This window comes from Salminus brasiliensis, chromosome 19, assembly GCF_030463535.1.
Source record: "Salminus brasiliensis chromosome 19, fSalBra1.hap2, whole genome shotgun sequence".
In the NCBI taxonomy this organism is placed as follows: Eukaryota; Metazoa; Chordata; class Actinopteri; order Characiformes; family Bryconidae; genus Salminus; species Salminus brasiliensis.
Window position 1 is genome coordinate 33275954 of NC_132896.1, and position 6301 is coordinate 33282254.

Consider the following 6301-nt stretch of genomic DNA (forward strand, 5'->3'; position numbering starts at 1 on the left):
GCTGTAAGTGTGTGTGTGCGTGTGTGTGTGCGTGTGTGTGTGTGTGTGTGTGGCTGTGAGCTTGGTTAAGTGCTCGTCGGAGGCGTGGATGAGTGGTCAGGTGTGAAATTACAAACTCTGCCCAGAACCCCATCGAGCGTGAACACACACACACATACACACACATATACACACACTGAGAGCCACATCAGTGCTGGAATAATGCCTCAAACACCAAAACACCCTGAATACACACCAGCCAGCCACGTGTGTGTGTGAGTGTTCAAACAGGATCAGACGCAGAGATGACGCCTCAGGAACAGACAGGAGCTTTAAACTGGGGAGAATATTAATCAGACCCTCAGTAAACACAGCGCATTTACAGCATCCTTCAGTCACATGATGCAGAAACTGTGAAACTGTGTTCAAAATGAGAACACACACCTACACACCTACACACACACACACAACATTTCCACACCTATAGCTGGTTTGCTCTGGTCCGAGTCAGTTAAGGAGTGTGTAATCTTGGTGTAATTCCTTGATTCGGTCCGTGTGGGCAGGTATGAATACACCTGGAAGACCTTTGAGAGGAGGTGGTCTCGGTCCGGTCCCAGACCGACTCTGGAGCAGTTTGGTTTTGTGGTGACAATGTGATCTGACCTCGGTCCGACCCAACTACCAGGTGCACTCCCCAAGTGTGAGCTAAACGTCTACCGCAGCCAGGTGTTACCCTGGTCTACTGCCCAGATAATGAACTGCTGCACCGAAATCTGCAGCACTAGTCCAGAACACAGGACCACAGGACCCGCCCCAGACAGGTCTGACCAATGAGCTTAGAGAACAGTCTCACATGGTCTCACCAAAATGCATGTTAGAGCTTGAACTGATTCGGACCAGAGCAAATGAACTATAGGTGTCCCGGGGGGGTCGCTGGTTCGAAACCTGAGCCATGCTGCTTTGGCATCAGCAGCCGGAGTCGGAGCGAGGACAATTGGCCGTGGGTGCACCAGGCTGGTGGATGGCGCCCGTCTACCAACCTGGTGCAACCGCGGCCAATTGTGCTCTGTCCGACTCCGGCTGCTGATGGCAAAGCAGGACCGAACTCTTGAGTGATGTTGGTCAGTGCAGGCATCTGTTATCTGTTACAAACTTGATTTTTAAGGGTTATAAAAGCACAAGCACAAACGATCAAGTTTTCACAATTCTGGTTTGAATCTGGAACCCACAAAGATCCCCCACCCTTCCAACACACACACACACACTCATAGAAACTGAGTAAAAACACCCCCGAAGGTCCAGAAGATGTCTGCACACAGGTATTGTTTTCAACAGGGAGACAAACAAACAAAACACAGCCACCAAAACAAATCGCTCACTGCTTCTGCTGCTCCCACAGCTGAGACACCCAATCAGATCGGATCAACCTCTCCTCCAGTTTCAAATATCAGGGGACAGAGATAAAGGTAAGTAACACAGACAGACTGAGAAAGGGAGAGAGAGAGTGGGGGGTGGTGGAGTGAAAACAGCAGAGGGTGTTACATTTAAAAGGTTCTAGTGAATTTTATTAAAACTGCAACTAATGAAGTTCATAAACGAGTTTTCCGTTTTGTGCAAATCCTGTAATCACTGTAAGTGGTGCAAACACCGGTGAGCCTTTAGAGGTTTAAGGCTGAGATCAGACTTAATAGCCATCGCACTGCAGTACATAGGATTTAGCCCTCTCAACACCTGGGGAGCAACTGTGGGCACCTCAGCCTTGATCATTAAGGGTGGATAAATCACCATTTCTCCACTACCCGTACTACCTGCCGGTCTAGAGGATTGAGCCGACAACCTTCTCATCTCAAACTCACATAACCTCAATAAACCTTTAGGCCACAGCTGCCCTCAGGGCCTATCAGCTCTGGGTAGAGTGGTTCTGTTGTACCTGTCCACTGTCAGCTGTACCTGGCTGAAGCCCTATTGGTTCAGAGATGCCTGCTCCAGGTTTACGGAGGACTGAAGTCTCTGGCTGTATTAAATAGTATGGTGCACCACAATTAGAAGCACATTCAGTAGTGTGTGGTTTGAGTGACACCCTTTTTCCATTGCTTTCCATTTCATTCAGGGTTTTTATTATTTTTTTGCACAGAAATAAGTACGTAAATAAATAAATAAATAAAAGCGGTGGACGGAAACCCCTGTAGCATGAAAAGAGAGGAACAAGGAAGAGAAAGATGTTCTTTATAAAACAGCCAGTCTTCAGACGTGTTTTCTATTCAATACCATTTTCAATACAAACTCACCGTCTTCGTACTTCATACATTTTCCACAGCAGAATGAAAATGCCGGGTTTGGTAGTGAAAAGGCTGAAAGAGTAAAGTTTCCACATTAAGGCGGTGCAGTTTAGGACTTTCTCTTGGAAATGCAATACAAAAGAATCATAAAGGCTACAGAAACACAACCATGGCTCATATCTATAGGGTAATATCTTGCATTGCGCTTCGACACCAGCGGGAGAATAGCATGCTGTATAAAATGTGGAGGAAGGCCTGAGATGTAGAGGTTATGCTTTAAAAAAATATATAAAATAAAATAAAACCCAGAAAGTATGAAGAAATGCCATTTCTGCTGAAGGATCACTCCTCATGGCTTCTAGAACAAACAGGAAAGTACTGACAACCCTGACAGGATTATGCAAGAGGGTAGCTAACCAAATATGTGTGCCTGCTTGCCTCAATGGCACTTAAGGGCATAACAAACACGTTCGCACAGATTTATGGACCTATAGTGCAGGTACAACACTCGAAGTAGCCATAGAAACTCCACAGCTTAGCAGTGACCTAAAAATTCCCTGCAGCCGCAGCCTGCATAACTCCACCCCAGGAGTCTTCACTGGACACAACAACATAGCCTTCTCCTCGAGGGTCAGACAGCAGTTCTTCACCCAATTGTGGGCTCTCCAAAGCCTACCCAACTCCATCCAATACTTTTGGGATGAGTTGGAGTTGCAGAACTGATCATCCAACGTCAGTACCTGACCTCACGTTTGTTCTGACTGGGCTGAATGCAATCAAATCCTTTGAGCAATGGAAAGGCTGTTACTGCTGCAAACAAGGGTCAAACTCCTGGCTAATGCCCTTCATTTCAGGAGAAACGCTGGATGTTACGAATCATCTGGGATCATCTATCTGGTCTAAAATCTCTTTGTAAAACAAACCCTCACACACACACACACACACACACAGTTTTTGCAGTGAGGTCTCGCCTGTTGTCACCATGTTTAGCAGACACACTCTGAGAGCTGCTGTCACACACTGGTCTCTGTACACTGCACTGTTACCCAATTGTAACTAAGACATGTGTCAACTCAAACCCTCATAGACTCCAATACAAACCCCCAAAGCACACACACACACACACACACACACAAACTGCAGCAGGGAAACTACTGCATACAGGAAGTGTGTTTGGAAATGCTACACTAAAAACGGATGGATTAGAGTCAAGTGTGAGTGTGTGTTTGTGTGTGTTTAGTCTACAGTAAACACTGATTGTGTGTTTTGTGGATTGCTAGAGTCAAGAATGGAGACCCAAAGTCTGAGACCACATAAAATATCTGGGATTTGTTTCATTGGAACCTGGAAAAGACGTTCAGGCCTTTGTACAGAAAATACAGTTCTTGAACAGGAAGCTGGGGTTCCGATCATTCTCATCAGAGGCGGGAGAATCACTCTCGTCTAATTGGAATAAAGTTTGTGGACACCTGCTCCTCCAGCCTTTCTTCTGAAATCAGAGGGTATAGCATGCCCATATTGGTAGCCCGACTGGGAACCAGAAAGATTTGTCCACGGGTTCCATGTTGTCCCCATATATGGATGCCTACCAGGGTGATTGATTTGACCAGGAGGGGTTCAGCATGGTTCCCACCTGGGCAGTACACTGAACATTAGGGCCTAGATGGGACCCATGTGAGATTGAGGTGGGCTGAAACGACAGGAACCATTTGGGAAGCCCAACTTGGTCCCAGTAAAAACACAAGTACAAACCCACTCAGAGGTGGGTCATCATGCCCACCTAGAACCCACCTAGCCCACCCATGTATGTTTGCCCATATGAGTGGGTTGGCTGGGTAATTGGTTTTTTTTGAGGGGGGTAATTTTTTACCCCCTTTTGCTGCAGTAACAGCCTCTCCTCTTCTGGGAAAGCTCTGTACTAGATGCTGGAACATCTCTCTGAAGATATATGGTGGCATGCAGCCAACTGAGAGCATCAGTAAGGTCATGAACCGATGTTGGATGATTAGTTCTGCCATTCCAGCTCATCTCAAAGGTATTGGATGTTGCTCCATCATCACTCCAGAGAATGCAGCTCTGCGGCACACATTCCCAGCCATCCATGTGATGTGAAAGAAGGCAGAACTCCTCTGACCTGATGACTTTCTGCCAGTGCTTCAAGGTCTAGTTTCAGGGCCAGCATGTCCATGGCCACATGACTTGAATTAAACAACAGTGATGATCTGCTTGTTTTTAGGTGCAAGTACTCATATCCCGGGAATCGAACCCACAACCCTGTGACCAATAGCCCAGATAGCCACCACTGCCCCACATCAATTGCTCAGTTCTTGAAGGTCATAAGTTGAAGCAGGAAAGATGGGCAAGAGTAAGAATCTGGGACCAAACTGGGATGGTGCAAGTACTCGTACCCGGGTATTGAATCCACAACCCTGTCATCAGTGTCCCGGAGCTCCAACCACTGAGCCATCACTGGCCCACTGCTTCCACTGCCAGCTGTCAATTGGTCAGTTCTTGAAGGTCATGTGTTGAAGCTGGAAAAATAGGCAAGGGTAAGAATCTGGGCCCATGGCTAGACGACTGGGTCAGAACTCTGGCTGGGTCAGGGTCAGAACTGGCTTATATATTTGGTGATAGGTTCAGGGGAGTCCATGGCTCATTGATGCTCACTGAGGTCCCACCTCACAACCTTTCAGGACTTAAAGGATCTTCTGCTAACATCTGCTTGGTGTCAGATCCCACAGGAGATCTTCAGAGGTCTGGTGGAGTCCATGCCTCGAATGATCAGAATGACTGAGCCTCTGTGAAGACACTCAGTATTTCCAGATTGTCTGTTTCTCGTCTGACTTCCTTCATGGCTTTCATCCATCTAGAAAATAATCTTCCTCTCCCTCGGTTCACACTCTCGCGCTTCCCTTCTCTCCTTTCTCGCCCTGACTTTCTTCCTGGCTTTCTCGCTCACTCTGTCTCTAAACAGCCAGGCTGAATACCTCTCTATCCTTCTCGTCAGTGAGGAAAATCCTTTTTGCTCTCTCCGATTCTGCCACTCCAAACCATCTTTACCTTCAACGTTTACTCGCGTCTCCTCTCTCTTTGCCTTCCTGATGCCTCCTTTTCACCTTCTATTCCTCTTTCAGCATCTCTCTCCAGCCTCAGAGTGTCTTCAGCTATTACTTCATGTGCTTCATCGTCTTTCTCTCTCTCTCTCTCTCTCTCTCTCTCTCTCTCACTGAGTGTAGCATGTCTTCTCTTTTCTCCGAGTGTGGCATATACCTCCTCGGTTCTCCTTTGATCCCTCTTTTTTCTCGCTCGTCCTTTCGACATCACCTTTTCTCACAGCGCCTGAACTTTTTTTCGCTCTTATCACTTTGTACACTCTCTCTCTCTTTCTCTCTCTCTCTCTCTCTCTCTCTCTCTACTCTCTTTCTTCTACACTCTCTCCACTTTGCTTTTCCTCTCTCTCTCTCTCTCTCTCTCTCAGTAGCTGGTTAATGGTGTGTTGGAGCATGCTCTCTTGCCCTTTGGAGCGTGGAATCTCCTTTTCACACCTGGCTCTGTCGCCCTGGTGACCACGTCCATGCTGTTGCTTTTCCGGCTGGCTGCTCGGACATGGGACGCCTGGCCCTGCACTCTCACACACTCTCTCTCTCTCTCTCTCTCTCTCTCTCTCTCTCTCACACACACACACATATGCTCAGTCGGTTGGCTCAAAGACCCGCAGGTTGGGGCTGAACTGGATGGATTTGGGACCAGAACAAGGCTGCGGGGGAATGCAACCCTAAGTTTCGCTATATAATAAATGGACAAAAGTATTGGGACGCCTGTTCATTTCAAGTTTTTATCTGAAATCAAGGGTATTATAAAGAGTTGATCCTGCTTTTGTTGGAGTAACTGTTGTTACTGTCCAGGGAGGAAGGCTTTCTACTAGCTTTTGGAGGGGCATTGCTGCAAGGATTTGATTGCATTCAGTGACAGCGTTCGTAAGGTTAGGGTGTTAATTGATCACTACCCCACTTCGTCCACACAATTTCTCAACTCATCCCAGA